This window comes from Podarcis pityusensis, assembly GCF_964106645.2.
Source record: "Podarcis pityusensis genome assembly, chromosome: 17".
NCBI classification, from domain to species: Eukaryota; Metazoa; Chordata; class Lepidosauria; order Squamata; family Lacertidae; genus Podarcis; species Podarcis pityusensis.
The window spans coordinates 7,602,131-7,623,023 of NC_138042.1; the positions used below are offsets into that span (position 1 = coordinate 7,602,131).

The following is a 20,893-nucleotide window of genomic DNA, read 5'->3' on the forward strand; positions in this document are numbered from 1 at the left end:
GTGGACTGGCAGATTAACTATTGGACTATGCAAAGATGGCAAAAATGACTGGGAAAATCAGAAACCAGAAGGATCAAAACTTCAACAAAGAATGGGAGAATTTTATATTACAGTGGTCCCTCTGGATACCAGAGTGATGTAGCAATTCCCAGTAGCGATGTATGGAAGTGAGACCTGGATCATAAAGAAGGCTGATCGCCGAAGAATTGATGCTTTTGAATTATGGTGTTGGAGGAGACTCTTGAGAGTCCCATGGACTGCAAGAAGATCAAACCTATCCATTCTTCAGGAAATCAGCCCTGACTGCTCACTGGAAGGACAGATTGTGAAGCTGAGACTCCAGTATTTTGGCCACCTCATGAGAAGAGAAGACTCCCTGGAAAAGACCCTGATGTTGGGAAAGATGGAGGGCACAAGGAGAAGGGGACGACAGAGGACGAGATGGCTGGACAGTGTTCTCAAAGCTACCAGCATGAGTTTGACCAAACTGCGGGAGGCAGTGGAAGACAGGAGTGCCTGGTGTGCTCTGGTCCATGGGGTCACGAAGAGTCAGACATGACTAAACAGCAACAACCTCTGGATGCGAACAGGATCCGTTCCGGAGCCCCATTCGCATCCTGAATCGAACGCAACCCGCGTCTGTGTGTCTGCGCATGTGCGGGTTGCAATTCGCTGCTTCCATGCATGCGCGTGATGTCATTTGAGCGTCTGCACATGCGCGAGCGGCGAAGCCTGGAAGTAACGCGCTCCGTTACTTCCAGGTCGCCGCGGAGTGCAACCCGAAAATATTCATCCTGAAGCTACTTCAACCCAAGGTATGACTGTACTGTATATTTGAGAAACCACTATAAACACTTGAACTCTTTGGCAGGTCTTAAATAACTCTTGTAATGATACATAGACTTGGGATACAATGGAGGACTGAAAGTTAGGAGGATTTATAATATGCAGTTGAAAAAGTTAACTAAAGAACCCACGGAGGGGAGGAGGGGAGTCTTGAGATTCGGAAGAATCTTGTGTAATTTTATTATTTGTGATTATAAGTGTGAATGAATTTGTAAAATCAAGTTAAAAAAAATTCAAAAAAAGAAAGAATTATTAGGTGCCAACTCCTGGGGCCCTGGATGCCAGGGCACCCACAAAATTGACCATGAAGGGGCCAGGCACCCACAAATTTCGGTGCCAGGGCAATGAACGCTGCATAGCACCCACAGCCCTGGGTACCCATGGTCGTGGGGCCAACCTGGCACTTCTGGGCATCACAGCTGCACCCTAAAGTAGTCACCCTGAGGAGATTTTCAGTGTGGTGGTAGCATGAAGTGATGTGGGAGCCGCCATAGGCCTGCTGTGACAAACCCGTTAGGTGCATTGAGGAGAAAAATGCTTGGATTTGCGTAGAATTAGACACCACACTTGCTCCTGTTAAAGTGTCCAGGGAGCAATTAATGCCTCATTGCATGTGTGCGTTTTGAGGGGCAGAGTGCCAGCAGCCTTAAATAATTTCCCTGGACCCATGGGCATAGCCAGGGGGGATGCTGCCCCCAAAATCAATACAAATACCCCCAAACAAAATCCTGCCCCCCATCAAAAATCCTGGCTACGCCCATGCCTGGACCCCAGAGAATTAGGAACCTATAGCCAATTCACAGATGTCACTTTGGGGGCAAGGAGCTCAAGAAGGTGGTGGGAAAAACCAAGAAAACTTTAATAAAATATTTAAAAAGAAAGAAAGAAAGAAGGTGGTGGAAAATCAACTTAAAAGTTGCCTCTAGGATCTGGACCCCTTTCGATTCAGTTTCAAGCTCCGTTTTGGCACTGAAATGGTCTTGGTCACCCTGGTGTAGATGGACCACTGAAGCTGAGCGACTGGATTCCTTTTGCTTCTTGACCCCACAAATATCATGAGCTTAACTGGGGCGGGGAGAGACTGCTGGGTTCTGAAAGCCCTGTTAGAAAGATGACTTTTGTTTGCAAAACGAGGACAGACCTTGATCAGGACGGGAGAATACCCGTGTCCTGCTTCACCAAGCACACAGGAGTGGTGCGACAAACGAATAGTATGGATGCTGCTTTTGTAACCTGGACAGCAGAAAATTCCAGAGAATGGAAGCTGTTGGGTTTGGAACCTATCAGGAAAGATAAAAGGGAGTGAGGATTCCCAAGTTGGTCTTCTTCTTCCTTCGATTCTGGAAAAGAGGGAATGATTCTCTGAGTCCCCCAAACCGGCGCACTTACTGATGACCAAATCCCTAGATACATAAACAGGGAACTATGGTGTATCCCCTAATAATACTGTTATGGATGCTGGGTGACTTATCTGTTGTTCAGCAGATGACTGGCTAATTATCCAGGACAATTAGTGGATGCATCTTCAAACACAGCTAATTATAGGAACTGTTCTCCTGATAGCTGAGGATCCCTTTTCAGCCATTGGAATGAGATACCTGTTTAGAGTTTGGGATGTGTCAGCTGCTGCCAGCTGTGGGGAGAGAGCTGTTTCCTTCCAAATTGCTCTGCTCTGCTTGCTTATAAGTAAAGCAAACACTACAAGGACACCATGTAGCACTATCCCTGGAACTTGTCACTGCTCAGAAGTGAAGAGTACATGTATTCAAGACTGTACAAATAACCAAGAACAAAATATGTGCATCTAACCTTGTATCATTTGCGACACACTGAAAGAGGCTTGTTTTTATGCATAATATCTTTACCCACCCAATCCTTCATGGATTGCCAATTTCTTCTTGTTGTTGACATCCTTCTCTCTTGGGAGACATTTGGCTGGGAAAACGTATGGTTTAGACATACATGCGCAGTGCAAGACTTATCCTAAGGCAGCCCACCTTAGATTTGGGTAGTGAAGTGTAAGTTTCTAGGTAGTGAAGTGATAACAGTGATAACAGCAAGAACCTTTATTAAACTACATAACTGGGAAACAGGGGCAAAGCAACCGCTTATATACATTCCTGAAAGCCTGGGCCACTCCCACTCCCAACGTGATTGGCTCTCTAAACTTCCAAACTGCGAATCACAACTCAGAGTTCAAGGGCCAATGGCAGAGGCCCAAATGCTGAAATGTTCTGTGACCGGACATCATGTATCGAATCAGAGCACAGGAGCTCAGAATCCTGAGTCCAGACTCAAGCTCAGACAAACACAAACCACTGAATACATAACCGGTAGTAAGAGTGGGAAGAAGCAGGAAGATCTTATTCCAAAGGGGCACACAGCCCTCTTGGAAGATCTCCCTGTGCGAGATTGTAATGAGAGGAAGAGATTGTTGATGCTCACACACACAGGCAATGTTCAGAAAGGTAAATGTGCATCCAGGAAGTGAGGACACAAATTATGCTGTTGTGCCACAATTGACGTCCATTGGTACAAATGGCCTGTTTCAGGCAGGGAAAATGAGAGAATGAGTGTGTGCCCCCAAGCCACACACAGAGAGGTTTTCTTACGCGCTAGGGGAGCAGCACACATAAATACAAATAATGTTCCACGATGCCCGGTTGGTTATACACTGCTCTCACCAGCTCCATCAGGTACGCAGGCTGAGACCCTATCTGCCCGCGGACTGTCTTGCCAGAGTGGTGCATGCTCTAGTTATCTCCCGCTTGGACAACTGCAATGCGCTCTATGTGGGGCTACCTTTGAAGGTGACCCGAAAACTACAACTAATCCAGAATGTGGCAGCTAGACTGGTGACTGGGAGCGGCCGCCGAGACCACATAACACCAGTCTTGAAAGACCTACACTGGCTCCCAGTACATTTCCGAGCACAATTCAAAGTGTTGGTGCTGACCTTTAAAGCCCTAAACGGCCTCGGCCCAGTATACCTGAAGGAGCGTCTCCACCCCCATCGTTCTGCCCGGACACTGAGGTCCAGCGCCAAGGGCCTTCTGGCGGTTCCCTCACTGCGAGAAGCCAAGTTACAGGGAACCAGGCAGAGGGTCTTCTCGGTGGTGGCACCCGCCCTGTGGAACGCCCTCCCACCAGAGGTCAAAGAGAAAAATAACTACCAAACTTTTAGAAGACATCTGAAGGCAGCCCTGTTTAGGGAAGCTTTTAATGTTTAATAGGTTATTGTATTTTAGTGTTTTGTTGGAAGCCGCCCAGAGTGGCTGGGGAGGCCCGGCCAGATGGGCGGGGTATAAATAATTTATTATTATTATTATTATTATTATTATTATTATTATTATTATTAATTATTATCTCACAGTGAGTTTCATGCTGTTCGTGGGTATTCAATGAGCATCTGATTCTGCATGGGGAGGGGTACTGGGGGAGGGAAGTATTTGTGCCCATGATCCCATGGGTGTGCTCCCAGTAAAAAGTGCTGCAGCTCCATCACCAAGGACTTGTCGCATCAGCATCTTTCTCTCTTGGTGACCCTGAGCTAATGCCCATTTATAAAGCGAATGGATTGCCTAATCCTATGGACTTGCACAGAGCTTAGCCTGGCTGCACAAGTACATTCACCCAGGTTAACTCACCCCATTAACCTCTCACTGGACACCATCTGGGAGAGGCCAGCTCTGCTCAGAAGCTGCTGCCTGGCTTTCAGGGGCCTCCTGAGGCTACCTGGTTAATATTGCAAACCGCACAAACGTCACAAAGTGCCCCTTCAGGAGAAGGGGGGTGGCTTGCGTTTCCCAGCAGCAGCTCCAAAGGTCACTATGTAGGAGGGTGGCAAGGCAGCCAATGAAGACAGCTGCCATTTTCTGCCTGATGCCTCTCATCAGGCCTCCAAACTAGTAGAAAAGTTATGGGGCCGCAGCTTGACAGAGCTGTGTTTGGGGGCTCCAGGGCCTTCCAAGTCAGCAAACCCTCAAGCCGGCTCGGCTCAACCATAGACGCAGGCTCTGCATTACCTTGCATGGTCAAGGAGTGTACTCCCAGTTCAAGTTAGGATGCCTTCAGGGCCGGATTTAGGTTTGATGAGGCCCTAAGCTACTGAAGGTAATGGGGCCCTTTATATGTCCAGTTATCCTTTGTCAACAACAAATTGCCGCTGTTTTTTGTGTTGAATATATGCTATATGGTAACTTATGGACCTAATAGGTATCTAAAGCCATTTGCACATGATGCCATGCAAACCAGTCCATGCAGAATGTAGGCACCCTATACAGTGGTACCTCGGGTTAAGTACTTACCGGTAATTCGTTCTGGAGGTCCGTACTTAACCTGAAACTGTTCTTAACCTGAAGCACCACTTTAGCTAATGGGGCCTCCTGCTGCTGCCGCACCACCGGAGCACGATTTCTGTTCTCATCCTGGGGCAAAGTTCTTAACCTGAAGCACTATTTCTGGGTTAGCGGAGTCTGTAACCTGAAGCGTATGTAACCTGAAGCGTATGTAACCCGAGGTACCACTGTATATAGAAATGAGCAAACCAGTGATATTTTAGGGAGCAGGCTAGCAGGCGGGGCCCATGACTTACATCATAGGAGTCTACACAACACAAAACACTGTTGCTGTATGTAGGTTTTACTTAATTTGTTTTTTATCTTATATTTTGGAAACATACATCCAGTTTTTCTTTTCAATTTTGCCTGTCTGTCTGTCTATCTGCCCCCCCCCTTTCCCCAAAGAAGTTCAAGGCAGCATCCATGTTCTCCAGCCATCCATTTTATCTTCAAAACACTCCTCTGAGGTAGGCTAATGGTGACAGATACAGTGCTACCTCGGTTTACGAACTTAATCCGTTCCTGAAGTCCGTTCTTAAACTGAAACCGTTCTTAAAATGAAGCGCGCTTCCCTAATGAGGCCTCCCGCCACTGGTGCCCTTCCACCGTTCAGCTTCCGTTCGTAGACCGAGGTAAAGTTCACAAACTGGGACACTACTTCCGGTTTTGCGGAGTTCGTAAACCGAATAGTTCGTAAACAGGACTGTTTGTAAATCACGGTACCACAGTAATGAGTTTGCTCTTTGGCTGAGTGGAAGTTTAAACCTGGTGCTCTCCAGATTATTGTTGGACTACAATTCCTATCACCCCAACCAACAGGTACATGGTGCTGGTGGAAGCTGGATTCTAGCCATGTCTGGACTCTGGAGGGCACCATGTTGGCTACCCCTGCTCTGACTGGTTCACCATACTGCTTCTCTTAAGAATCTCATCATTACCATTGCACAATACAGCTCTACGAATTCAGATTTAACACTTACAGTCTACCTGAGTGCCCAGTTTGCAAAATTCACACCCAGTTATGCATAACGGGGAGCACATGCGCACTGCCAAACTGTGCCTCTCCCTGCACCCATGCCTCCCTGATAACATTTTTTAAAATACACCAATGGCTGGCACAACATCATTGCATCACAGGGCCTCCTCTGAACTGGGCCCCTTATCTCTGAAATGCCCTCCCGAGGGAAATTCGTATGACTTCTCCCTCTCCACACACACACCCCACGCTCTGTTGGCCTTAAAAAGGTAAAGGGACCCCTGACCATTAGGTCTAGTCGTAACCGACTCTGGGGTTGCGGCTCTCATCTTGCTTTATTGGCCGAGGGAGCCGGCGTACAGCTTCCGGGTCATGCGGCCAGCATGACAAAGCTGCTTCTGGCGAACCAGTGCAGCGCACAGAAACGCCATTTACCTTCCCGCCGGAGTGGTACCTATTTATCTACTTGCACTTTGACGTACTTTCGAACTGCTAGGTGGGCAGGAGCTGGGACCGAGCAACGGGAGCTCACCCCGTCGCGGGGATTCGAACCTCCAGCCTTCTGATCGGCAAGTCCTAGGCTCTGTGGTTTAACCCACAGTGCCACCCGCGTCCTTCTGTCGGCCTTAGAAAAGCCTTAAATACTTATTCTTTCTGGTTTACATTTGGATGATTTAATGGTTGTGATATTTAATGACTGTTTTATGCACTGCTATTTTAATGTTAGGTTATTTTAGAAAATCCCATTTTAAATTTTAGGCTTTTAATGTCGACTTGTATCGATCTGTTGTAATCTGGCTTGGGAGAACATACACCTTCAGAGGCGGGCTAGAAATCCATTAAAATGGTGCTAGCTGTGAAGGCATTTCTGTGTCCTCCCCCTTCTTGGCAACCCGCCCCCCCTCCTTACACTTCACTGCCTGCTACCTGCAGGGAGCTGGAGGTGTGGAAATCCTAATGCAATGAATTATTGTGACACACCTTCCCACATGTAGAGACACAAGGGGACAGGGGTCAGTGACACCCGGTCATTTGCCCCACATTCGACTTCAAAGCAGCTTAGCATTTCTTGATAAAATCAGTGCTTTTTTTTCTGGGGGGGACGCAGGGATATGCATGCCCCTAAACATTTTGTGAATCTTTGTACTTTTGCCCATTTACTGTATTTATTTCCCCCGATTTGAACTACAAAATGGTGATTTTCTTGAGTTAAAAGGAGAGTACCCCTAAACATTTTTTTAAAGAAAAAAAAAAGCACTGGATAAAATCATACCTAGATACAAACGAAACTATGCCATTGCTACATCGAATCACAGAACTGGGAGGGATCCTGAGCACTGCTTTTTTTCATGGGGGGGCGAGTGCAGGGGTACACATACCCCTAAACATTTTGTGAATCTAACGGGAGAAAAATCTAAAAAAAAATAATTTTTTTTAGTTTCTTCCCTAGCAAGGTGAATTGTCAGTTGCATTGCTACCCGTGATGGCGGCCTTTTGTCCATTTACTGTATTTATTTCCCCCGATTCAAACTATAAAATGGTGATTTTCTCGAGTCAAAATGAGAGTACCCCTAAACATTTTTTTAAAAAATAAAGCACTGATCCTGAGGATCATCTGTTCTGACCCTCTGCAATGAAGGAACACTCAGCTGGCCCATACAGGGATCAAACCTGCAAGCATATTAACATGGATCATGGATGATAATACCCTAAAGATACAACACGCACCTGCACAGGAAAGCCTTGGAAAGAAGATGCAAGTCCAACTCTGTCAGGACACCTTAGGAAGTGAGTCACGGTCTTGCGCTGCCTCCGCAGCCCTGCTCCATGTGTTGGCAGGAGACAGAATCTTGGGCAGGATTTCACCTCCCCTAAAGAGTTTATAAGTGATAAGGCAGCCTCTGGTACAACGTACGCAGGCTGTAAAGGTCTTTAAGGCTAACCGCCGGTGCTTTGAACTAGGCCCGGAAGCGAAGAAGCAGCCGGTGGCGGCATGTTCATTTCATACTCGCAAGCAAAAGGAAGTGGGCAGCCATGACGTGCGCTAGCTACAGCTTCAAAGCAGTCTTTTAAGGACACACCTAATACAGCACATTGTAATTGTCAGTCACACTTAAGTAAGTAACAATGGGGGGGAGGAGAGCTGACTGTAATGCCAATATAAAAAGATAAAGGTAAAGGACCCCTGGACGGTTAAGTTCAGTCAAGGGCGACTATGGGGTTGCGACGCTCGCTTTCAGTCCAAGGGAGCAGGCGTTTGTCCGCAGACAGCTTTCCAGATCATGTGGCCAGCAGGACTAAACTGCTTCTGGCGCAACGGAGCACTGTGATGGATGTCAGAGTGCACGGAAACGCAATTTACCTTCCCGCCAAAGCAGTACCTATTTCTCTACTTGCACTGGCGTGCTTTCGAACTGCTAGGTTGGCAGGAGCTGGCACAGAGCAACGGGAGCTCACCCCGTCATGGGGATTCGAACCACCGACCTTCCGATCAGCAAGCCCAAGAGGCTGACCACAGCGCCACCCGCATACAATATAAGTCACCTCTGGCAACCAATGCACCCCTTTGGTTTCAGATAGCACAGGGGTAGTCGAGTCTAAAAAGCCTGGGACACAAATTTCCGCAGCCCTCCATCAGCTACGGTGGCTCATTTAACAGATGTAATGTATTTAGCTTTAACTTGGGAAGTGTATACTCGATTCTGACCAAACTAGGCCTCCTAGAGCAAAATATATGGTACATCAGAACAGGCCTTTTCTGCAGTGGCTCCCCATTTTTGGAATGCACTCCCCACGAAGGCTCACCTGGCACCTTCACTGCAGATCTTTAGATGCCCAGTAAGAACATTCCTCTTCTTCCAGGCCTTGGGCTAATTACAGAATCCGTGGCCTTTTAAAGTGAGGGGGATGATTGTTTCATTTGTTTTTATGTTATGTGTTTCTATGTTTTTATACCGTAAACTTCCTGTGATCGTTGGATGAAGGGCGTTACATGCATAATAATAATAATAATAATAATAATAATCAGTGCTTTTTTCTGGGGGATGCAGGGGTATGCATACCCCCTAAACATTTTGTGAATCTAATGGGAGAAGAAACTTAAATTTTTATAATTTTTAGTTTCTTCTTTACCATGGTGAATCGTCAGTTCCGTTGCTACCCTTGATGGCGGCCTTTTGTCCATTTACTGTACAGTGGTACCTCGGGAGCCCCGTTCGCATCCTGAGCAGAACGTAAGACATGATAGCGTGTCTGCGCGTGCGTGGGTCGCATTTTGCCACTTCCGCGCATGCGTGTGACATCATTTTTGAGCGTCTGTGCATGCGCGAGCGGCGAAACCTGGAAGTAATGCGCTCCGTTACTTCTGGGTTGCCACAGAGCTCAACTCAAAAGCGCTCAACCTGAAGCACATTCAACCCGAGGTATGACTGTATTTATTTTTCCCAATTTGAACTATAACATGATTTTCTTGAGTCAAAATGAGAGGACCCCTCATTTTGGGGCGGAGGGAATGCACTGATAATAAGAATAATATAATAATAATTTCATCCAGACTGACCACCCACATTCATAACAATACCTATTAGGTTAAACCAAATGACCTGTGCTGAGCCAAGCTGTAATGAGCTTCCTCATGGGCAATCCCTGACCTCTGGACCATCCAAATGTCCCTATTTTCCAGGGACGTCCCTGCTTTAGAGAAGCCATCCTGGTTTCTGCTTTGATCCCGGAATGTTCCTATTTTCATTGGAGAAATGTGGAGGGCATGGAGTTATCCGACCCCCGAGCCGTCCGAGGGCAATCCTGTACAGGGAAGATTTTTTTAAAATGTTAAATGTATTATTATGTTTTTATATATGTTGGAAGCTGCCCAGAATTGCTGGGGCAAGCCAGTAAGATGTGTGGGGTATAAACAGTAAAATTATCATTATGGAATGGGACGTCCTTAATTTCTTCTGAGAAATGGACGGCTCAGAAGGTCGGCGGTTCGAATCCCAACGACGGGGTGAGCTCCCATTGCTCGGTCCCTGCTCCTGCCAACCTAGCAGTTCGAAAGCACATCAAAGTGCAATAGGTACCACTCCAGCAGGAAGGTAAACGGCGTTTCCGTGCGCTGCTCTGGTTCGCCAGAAGCAGCTTCGTCATGCTGGCCACATGACCTGGAAGCTGTACGCCGGCTCCCTCGGCCAGTAAAGAGAGATGAGCGCCGCAGCCCCAGAGTCGGTCACAATTGGACCTAATGGTCAGGGGTCCCTTTACCTTTACCTTTAGTATTGAATTAAATTTGCGTGGCAGCCCATTGAAAGACACTCTAGGTGCTAAAGTAGCAGCATCGCGATGTACAGTGCAGAAATGCAAAAATGCCGTGATCAGAGCAACAACAAAAAAACCCCAGGTTTTTTAAAAGCCCATTCTAGCTGAGACAGATAGACCGATGACTGCTTTGAGCTTTCCTAGCTCCAGAAAGAAGCCTCACTCAGAACACTGACTCATGCAGAAACACAGCGGTGGGCTCCTCTGAAGGCAGCTAATTCACACTCTGTTAATAAGTCATTTTGGGTGCAAAAGTGAAGAAGTGCCCCCCCCCTGCTTTGATTCAGAGAGAAAAAAGTGTCCCAGCTACCAGAAGTTTGGGAAACACTGTTATATAGCCAGCTTTCTTTTTGATGGACAAATAAATGATTAATTAGATGGGAATAGATGATTTAATAATATAGGGTTGCTTATTAATTCCTTTTTGCGGAGTCCTGCTGGTCAGCACTTTGCTGAGAGCCTTCCAATAAGGAACTGAGCTAACTGTTGTTTGCTAGGACAAAAGGGACTAATGGTTGGATCCTGTTCCTGGCTGGGATCCAGGAAGTCTGACGTCAGAAATCCAGAGACTTACCACTCATATGTATAGATGCTGGAGAAGTGGGGGGGGGGGGTGCCCATGACTGAGGGAGGTGGGCCAGACTGAAGGGTGCCTGGGACATACCTGAGAAGCAGCAGAGGGTGAATGATGCAACTGAGGTGCAAAGCTGCGTGCCAGGAGGCTCCCTGGCCTAGCATAATTATTTTTCCACTTGGTAGCTGGATGTTGGGACGTTTCTATCAACAGTCTACAACTTCATTAACATCTATCTACAACTCCACTAGGAACGCGGTTGGTGCTGTGGGTTAAACCACAGAGCCTAGGACTTGCTGATCAGAAGGTTGGCGGTTCGAATCCCCGCAACGGGGTGAGCTCCCATTGCTCGGTCCCTGCTGCTGCCAACCTAGCAGTTCGAAAGGGAAGGTAAATGGCATTTTCATGCGCTGCTCTGGTTCACCAGAAGCGGCTTAGTCATGCTGGCCACACGACCCGGAAGCTGTACGCCAGTTCCCTCGGCCAATAAAGCAAGATGAGTGCCGCAACCCCAGAGTCGGTCACGACTGGACCTAATGGTCAGGGGTCCCTTTACCTTTACCTTTTGTTGGTATCTTCATGAACTTATCTAAAAGACTGAGTTAAGCAACTGAAAAATCTATTGAAACCAGACATTATAAGTTCATCTTAGGTTGGGTAGTTCACAAGTCTCTGTGGCTTTGTTTAATGTTTTGTATTTTTCTCAGAAGGTTGATTAAGAATGTATAATTGATTATTCTGTGTATATTAATCGCCAACGTGTTGCATGAGTCGCACTACTTCTATCTGCAGCACAAGTTGCATTTTTCAGGATGTTGGGATTTTGGCATGACCCACCAACCAAGGATAAGCCCATCCTGGTTACCTCACTCCCATATCCCCCACATCCCCCACACTAAGGGCTGGCCAAGTGCAGAAGCAACCCAAACCATCCTCTAAGCTGGACAGACACCGTTTTTAAAGGTCCTAAATTGACCTGCAACCTACAATCTGAGCGACGCACCTCTAGATTTCTTGCAAAACCATGGAGCAGAAATGGACAACTGGGCTGGAACTGGGACCTCCCCCAGATAAATTTATCCAGCCCCTGGTGGCCCTACTAACTTGTAATCAAGGCATGTCAAGGCATGCTTGTCATTTCATGGGTAATAATAATAAAAATAGCCTATATGTTTTCCAAGCATTTTTGGATTGCACATGTAAGCCACCATGCCTGATCATACATGATCTGAAAGCATTAATCCTTCATTGCTATGTGGTACCCAGCTTATTATGGAGTCTGATAATCTGTGAGAACGGTTTGTGTTGCTAAAAAAACACTTCCATGCCTCAGAGCACTGACTGCGAGGGAAAATGTGTCCTGAGACTAACTTGGACATCTGAACTACAAAGGATGCTGAGTCACAACTCTTGCGTTGAGTTGAGAGAGTTGAGTTGAGAGTTGAGAGAGCCAGTGTGGTGTAGTGGTTAAGAGTGGTGGACTTGTAATCTGGTGAACCGGGTTCGCTTCCCCGCTCCTCCACATGCAGCTGCTGGGTGACCTTGGGCTAGTCACACTTCTTTGAAGTCTCTCAGCCCCACTCACCTCACAGAGTGTTTGTTGTGGGGGAGGAAGGGAAAGGAGATTGTTGGCCGCTTTGAGACTCCTTTGGGTAGTGATAAAGTGGGATATCAAATCCAAACTCATCTTGCATTGCACACAAGGCTGTGCAGGCTCTGGAAATGGCACTCCAGCATCTTTTACCAGATGGAATGAAGTACTGGGGGAACCAAAATGCCTGGGCCAGCCATGCTTCCAGCGTTTAATTCAGTCCTGGTTTTAGCAACACTGTGGTTATTTATCTTCCTGTGGTTATTCCCTCCATTGCTCTAGTGACACAAAGTTTCCATCCTCCTAAGTGGTCAGGCACGGCAACAAATCTCATGGGGTGCGATATTTAATCGCACAAACTGCCCTTAAGAGCATGATAGGACAGAATGGAAGCTTTATAATGATGCACGATGTGCTGGTGGCAAGCAGCCATGCCATTTGTGTAATGTTTAAAGGGGATCTCGGGTATTGCTGATCTTCCTCCTACTGAGGCTTGTTGCAGAGAGCACTTGTTGCATTATTCAGGGCTGGGGAAATCTTTTACAGAGTGACACTGACCCTGTTCATACAATCCAGGGGTCAGCAAACTTTTTCAGCCATGGGCCGGTCCACTGTCCCTCAGACCTTGTGGGGGGCCGGACTATTTTTTTGGGGGGGGGGGAATGAATGAATTCCTATGCCCCACAAATAACCCAGAGATGCATTTTAAATAAAAGGACACATTCTACTCGTGTAAAAACACGCTGATTCCCAGACCGTCCGTGGACCGGATTTAGAAGGCGATTGGGCCGGATCCGGCCCCCGGGCCTTAGTTTGCCTACCCATGATGCAATCAGTGCAGGTAATGCTGAGCAGCATTGCAATGGCAGGCCTTGCCTCTCTCTCTCTCTCTCTCTCTCTCTCTCTCTCTCACACACACACACACACACACGGAGTCATACCTTGGAAGTTGAATGGAATCCGTTCCGGAAGTCCGTTTGACTTCCAAAACGTTCGGAAACCAAAGCACAGCTTTTCGGAAGCCGCGGAAGCCCCATTGGATGTTTGGCTCTTCCAAAAATAGTTTGCAAACCGGAACAGTTCTTTCTGTGTTTGCGGCGTTCAGGAGCCAAAATGTTTGAGAACTAAGCTGTTCGAAAACCAAGGTACAACTGTATATATGTGTCTGTCTATATCTATCTATCTATCTATCTATCTATCTATCTATCTATCTATTTCTGTAGACTCTCTGCGCAGCCAGGAACCCTGATATCATTATGATCTCTCTCACTCACACATATTCTCACAAACAGAAACTTCTGTATCTCACACTGTTCAAGCAGTGGAGAAGAGGAGGTTAAGGGGTGATATGATAGCCATGTTCAAATATATAAAAGGGTGTCACATAGAGGAGGGAGAAAGGTTGTTTTCTGCTGCTCCAGAGAAGCGGACACGGAGCAATGGATCCAAACTACAAGAAAGAAGATCCCACCTAAACATTAGGAAGAACTTCCTGACAGTAAGAGCTGTTCGACAGTGGAATTTGCTGCCAAGGAGTGTGGTGGAGTCTCCTTCTTTGGAGGTCTTTAAGCAGAGGCTTGACAACCATATGTCAGGAGTGCTCTGATGGTGTTTCCTGCTTGGCAGGGGGTTGGACTCGATGGCCCTTGTGGTCTCTTCCAACTCTATGATTCTATGAGAGTAATGATAAAACCCAACTGTGACCTGGGGCCTCTCCTACGTTAGTCATAAAACAGCGTGTTGAATGCAACAATTTTACATAGTGGTTTTTTTAACTTTGTTATAAGGATTTAATTTCTGACATATTTATAGCATGTGGTTTTTTCCCTGTGTGCAGATCCACCCTGGGTCTACTGAGTGTTTGCCATATGCACACCATCCAGAAGCCTGTCAACAGGCAAACAGATACAAAAAAGGGAGAGAGCTACAGTCTGTAGCTAATTGCTATCAATTCAAAGTTATTGATAAACATATTAATCTAAATGTATTAAAATGTTGTGCTAGGGCACAAACATTGCCAGATGCTGCCTTGCCTAACTTAACGCAGGAAGCATTCTTCCTGTTATTTCTGAGTGGAGCTACATCAGTAAATAATCTGCTATTTGGATTAATTGATTTAGATAACATGTCAGATCTTGAAATGGGTACAGATAAGACACCTGTGCACTGGGGGGGGGGGTTAGGGACCCGATCCTGTTCATCTGTAGGTCTTATGAACAAGCCAGGGAGTGGGGGGGAGGATGGACGCCTTCGCTGCCACTCTGGCTGCTGCTGGCATATACAGTGGTACCTCAGGTTAAGTACTTAATTTGTTCCGGAGGTCCGTTCTTAACCTGAAACTGTTTGTAATCTGAAGCACCACTTTAGCTAATGGGGCCTCCTGCTGCCGCCGTGCCGCCAGAGCACAATTTCTGTTCTCATCCTGAAGCAAAGTTCTTAACCTGAAGCACTATTTCTGGGTTAGCGGGGTCTGTAACCTGAAGTGTATGTAACCTGAAGCATATGTAACCCGAGGTACCACTGTAGTGTCTTTCAACATGTAAACTACATTTCCCATGATGCCAAGAGGCCCAGTTACACGCAACAGCATCCAGTGGCGTAGCGTGGGTTGTCAGCACCCGGGCCAAGGCAAGTAATTTGCGCCCCCTAACCTGAGGATTTGCGCCCCCTAACCCGTGGATTTGCGCCCCCTAACCCATGGATTTGCGCACCCTAACCCTAACCCCCAGATGTTGCGCCCGGTGCGGCTGGCCCCCCCTGTACCCCCCACGCTACGCCACTGACAGCATCTTGTGCCACAGTGCAGGCTGCAATTCAAACAATAGAAATCACCATTTGTTTAGCTCACTTCGAGAAGTGAGGTTACCGGGAACCAGGCAGAGGGCCTTCTCGGTAGTGGCGCCCGCCCTGTGGAAGGCCCTCCCATCAGATGTCCAGGAAATACCGGTAAACAACTATCTGATTTTTAGAAGATATCTGAAGGCAGCCCTGTTTAGGGAAGTTTTTAATGTTTGATGTTTTATTGTGTTTTTAATATTCTGTTGGGAGCTGCCCAGAGTGGCTGGGGAAGCCCAGCCAGATGGGCAGGGTATAAATAAATTATTATCATTATTATTATTATTATTGGTGGGCTCTTGGGTCATAGCATGCTCAAGAGACCCTCAGCACCTCCCAATGACATAGCTGAAGTCAAGACTTGCCCAAGACATTTTGGCAAAATGGCACCTCTCTCCCCGCCATGGAAGAATGGGTGAGTGGAGATTTTCATCAAGAAAAAAGAGGGTGGGGGACTAAAGATCTACATCATGATTTGCTGTCCTTGTGGATTCTGCTACCCAAGGTGGTTGCCTCACTTTGCCTCATGGATGAGGCAGCTCTGCTTGGAGTGTGCTGGGTTCTAGGAATTCCCAAGCAGTTGAATATCCTGGATTTTAGTACCAGCTCCATGGTTTGGGGGACCATTGGGCACGGCACCTTCTGTGGGGTGAGATGTGTGAATCAAACATTGTCTCATCTTGTCTTTCTGGTGGCTCTAGGAAAAGTGAGGATGGAACCAGGCAGAGGGCCTTCTCGGTGGTGGCACCCGCCCTGTGGAACGCCCTCCCGTTAGATGTCAAGGAAATAAACAACTGTCTGACTTTTAGAAGATATCTGAAGACAGCCCTGTTCAGGGAAGTTTTTAATGTTTGATGTTTTATTGCATTTTAAATATTCTGTTGGGAGCCTCCCAGAGTGGCTGGGGTATAAATAAATTATTATTATTATTATTATTATTTGGTGGGCCCTTTGTCATCTTGGGGGCTCAGCAAATGCCGGACCCTACCACCCACTGAAGCAAGCCCTGCATCTCTACATCCTGTCAAAAGAGGTTCTGAGGAACAGCGTTTGGTGTGGCAGCAATTCCCCAGCCACAACAGACCATGCCCGGAAGCGATTGAATCTTTCCATTTCACAGAAAGTGATTGCTTTGAATGGCCAGGTGATCGTGCACCCTTCCATAGTTTTCAGCAAGATGGCCTTATTTTGCGACAATGGCGTGCACCTTTCCGATTGGGGGAATGATATATGGCTGGCCGATATTGCAGATGGCTTGAGGCATTGGTTACAGATGTGAGGGTATTTGGTGGTGAGCCTTTGGGCTCTTGTGGCGGCTAGGCATTGTTGGACCTTGTGTGGGGGAGGTGAGGTGTGGCCATCACCTGCCCTTCCATGCTTAAGGGTATTCCGTTAAAGGAATCTGGGGGTGTGATCTTGTCTGAAGCCCGGTTGGGGGCTAGAGCCTTGACACGACCCCAATGGGAACACCAGGGGGAGCTTGAGTTAGTTTGCATCGACAGGGCTCCCCCTACCGGTGGTTTACTCTTACCGGACTACCTGCGCAGCAGGCAGGAGTCAGATATAAGGTAAAGGGACCCCTGACCATTAGAACCAGTCGTGACCGACTCTGGGGTTGCAGCGCTCATCTCGCTTTATTGGCCGAGGGAGCCGGCGTACAGCTTCCAGGTCATGTGGCCAGTATGACTAAGCCACTTCTGGCGAAACAGAGCAGCGCACAGAAATGCCATTTACCTTCCCGCCGGAGCGGTACCTATTTATCTACTTGCACTTTGACGTGCTTTCAAACTGCTAGGTTGGCAGGAGCAGGGCCAGAGCAACGGGAGCTCACCCCGTCGCAGGGATTCGAACTGCCGACCTTCTGATTGGCAAGCCCTAGGCTCTGTGGTTTAACCCACAGCGCCACCCGCATCCCTAGGAGTCAGATATAGTCGGGTCCAAACAATGCCTAAGCCAATACCGCTCACATTCTGTAATTCAATAAAGTTGTGGACAAATTTGCCCAATAACATAAACTTAATACCGTATTTTTCGCTCTATAACACGCACCAGGACATAACACGCATGTAGTTTTTAGAGGAGGAAAACAAGAAAAAAAATATTCTAAACGAAATAGTGGATATATGATTTTTGTGGTTCATGCTGTGGCCACAGACATGTGATCTGACAGTGAGTTTGGAGTAGCCCAATGCAAAAATCCTGAGGATCCATGTGGATCCATGCTTTGTAACCACGGAGGAGGGAAGGAAGGGGAACCATGGATCCTCTGCTCACGACTGCAGCAGATCCCCCCGCCACCCGCAGGCATTCGCTCCATAACACGCACAGACATTTCCCCTTACTTTCTAGGAGGAAAAAAGTGAGTGTTATGGTGCAAAAAATACGGTATCTGTGTCCTGGTGTGAGTTTATTTCCCAACAAGGGGTTACTGCGGGGTCTCGACACACAACTGTTGTTTTGCCTCAACAGTCATCTTGCCTCCTGGGCTCATCCTACCAGCTCATCTGGACTAGCAGCAACGAGAACTGAGATTTCCCTCCCTGCCCGCCAGCTCTCTCACCCACTGCTGCTCTCGCATCACATGATGTAAAGGAAGCGTTACTATCTGGAAAAATTCAGAGAGTGCAGATAAAGCGCTAGGAAGAAATTAACACGGCTAAGGAACACTTGTATTAGGCTGGAAACAAAAATCTAACTAATTGCCTCTCCCAAGGGCAGCCAAGTAAATCCAAGGCCAGCCTGAGGCTATAGCTGCTCCCAAACATGCATCATAAAAATGTAATATATCACAAGGTCACAGACTTTTATATTCTGTGTTAACCTGGATCAAGCACACACACATCTTGGTGTTAATGTAGGCAGTTCAGATTCCGCTCCTCCTCCACAATCAAATCCTGAGGTTAGGAAAGTCGCCCCGTGTTTTTTTGCTACGTTTTTATTTAACATGCACAGTTGTGCCTGAGACATGATGGTTAAAGGATTTAAATGGGAAATTCATTCCCAGTAAGTCATCCTATGTATGCTCCCTGTAAATTCCTGCAAATCTGGGTACAAAGACCTTTTTTTTAATCAGTCACATTGGGACAGTGTCCTATAGGCTGTTGTGCTTTCCTTCAGATTTTCCCTTCAGCACAGCAGCTTCTTGAGGGAACCTACTGTCATTATGTAAAGTACCCATAGAAATGATGGGACGCGGGTGGTGCTGTGGGTTAAACCACAGAGCCTAGGACTTGCCGATCAGAAGGTCGGCGGTTCAAATCCCCGCGACGGGGTGAGCTCCCGATGCTCAGTCCCTGCTCCTGCCAACCTAGCAGTTTGAAAGTACGTCAAAGTGCAAGTAGATAAATAGGTACCGCTCCGGCGGGAAGGTAAAAGGCGTTTCTGTGCGCTGCTCTGGTTCACCAGAAGCGGCTCAGTCATGCTGGCCACATGACCTGGAAGCTGTACGCCGGCTCCCTCGGCCAATAAAGTGAGATGAGCGCCGCAACCCCAGAGTCGGCCACAACTGGACCTAACGGTCAGGGGTCCCTTTACCTTTACCCATAGAAGTACAGGTGAAAGTTTGGTGCCCCTGAGGTTTAAATGGGCACAAGTGCTCCTAGCCACAGTTAGCTGCACATGCAAACATCTTGATGCAACTTATAGGGCCTTCCCTTTGCCCCACATTGCATACCTGAGTTTGTTATTTCCTTTGCCTCCGCAAAACAGTATTCTGTAGGCCTGGCAAGCATGGGGAAGGGGGGACCGTGTTCCTCTAGATTAGGGTTTCCCAAACTTGGGTCTCCTGCTGTTTTTACACTACAACTTCCATCTTCCCTAGTTAGCAGGACCAGTGGTCAGGGATGATAGAAATTGTAGTCCAAAACCAGCTGGAGATCCATGTTTGGGAAACCCTGGTGATGGAAAGCGAGAGTTTGGAAGTCTCCGCAGATGCAGCTTTTCTGCTCCTTACCTAATAAGCAAGCACCACCTGCCAAAATCCCCTCTTCCGCAGAACTATTTAAAAAGCAGCCAAATTGGTGCCAGTCTGAGAAACCACTTTGGCCAATTTCCAGATTTCTTAAATGGCAAAAGGGAGCTACCTTGGCCCTGTTCCAATTCAAGAGGAAAATAATAATAATCTCGGTATTGTGCTATTATGAGTTTTGCTTTGCTTTCAGTCAAAGCATTCCACCTTGCCCAGCACTATGCCACCCTCTCAAAGCCTGCAGGCCAACACTGGCACTGTAGGCCCTTTCCTTTATTGTGGGGGGTTGGAATACATGACCCCCCTGGCATCCCTTCCAAGTCTACAATCCTACCTCCCTAACGCAGCTACTCTGCTTTTACCCCTCTGCTCTTTTCACTTACCTTTGCAGCAGCCAGTGCCCCAAATGTGAGCTGCCTCTCCTCCAGGTGAGACCTCCGGCTGTGGCTGGGGGGGTGAAGCTTGTGCCCGGGGTGGGGCACCCCTCTGCCCCGCTCAGATCAAAAGCACAAAGAGATGACTCTGCATAGCCCGAACGGCAAAGTCAGAGAGGAGGCATCTCTCCACATCTCCAACCTGGCAGGGCCCAGTTTGGCTTCGATCCCCGGTGTGCGTGTGTGTCCAGAGGCAGAGATGGAGAAGAAAGCTGGTCAGGCCGGTTTGAGTTCAGGGAAAGCTGAGAGGCAGGCGGACTTGGGCAAAGGGAAGAGAGTTTCTCCACAGCCGGCAAAAGTGATTCCGGGTCCTGGCGCCCTTGAAAACCTTCCTCGCCTCCGCCTTCCTGGGTCAGAGACGTTATCAGCTGTCTGGCTGAATTATTTACCAGCATTCCTGGGCTGCCTTGTTTAGTTACCTGCCTGTTTTTCTCCCTCTCCCTCTCTCTCATACACAGCCTGACAATTAGTCTATGTATCCATTACTGCTTACTGCTTACTCCAGCCCCAATGTGCCCCCACCACTGGTGTTTGAAGACAAGTACATATGACCGTTAGCCACAATCAATAATAATAATAATAATAATTAACAACAACAACTATTATTATTATCATTATTATTATTATTATTATTATTTATACCCCACCCCAACTGGCTGGGTTTTTCCAGCCACTCTGGGCGGCTCCCAACAGAATAATAATAATAGTAATAATTTTAAGAAGTGATAAAACTCCAAACATTAAAAACTTCCCTAAGCAGGGCTGCCTTCAGATGTCTTCTAAAAGTCAGATAGTTGTTTCTTTCCTTGACATCTGATGGAAGGGCATTCCACAAGGTGGGTGCCACCCTCTGCCCAGTTCCCTGTAACCTCATATCTCGCAGTGAGGGAACTGCCAAAAGGCCCTCGGAGCTGGACCTCAGTGTCCGGGCTGAACAATGGGGGTGGAGATGCTCCTTCAGGTATACTGGGCCGAGGCCGTTTAGGGCTTTAAAGGTCAGCACCAAGACTTTGAAT

At 47.4% G+C, this 20,893-nt stretch overlaps 1 protein-coding gene across 2 annotated transcripts in view; it reads right to left on the minus strand.

The window, feature by feature from the left end:
• Positions 1-19,892, minus strand: part of PALM3 (paralemmin 3) — a 45,393-nt gene extending 25,501 nt beyond the window's left edge. The window contains exon 1 of one of the 2 annotated variants that reach the window (XM_080988079.1): positions 19,827-19,892. The gene's annotated coding sequence lies outside the window, so the exon portion shown is untranslated. Of the gene's footprint in view, positions 1-7,890; positions 8,192-19,826 lie in introns of those variants that run through there. The other variant, XM_080988080.1, reaches the window with a different exon arrangement.
• Between the last annotated feature and the right edge of the window lie 1,001 nt (positions 19,893-20,893).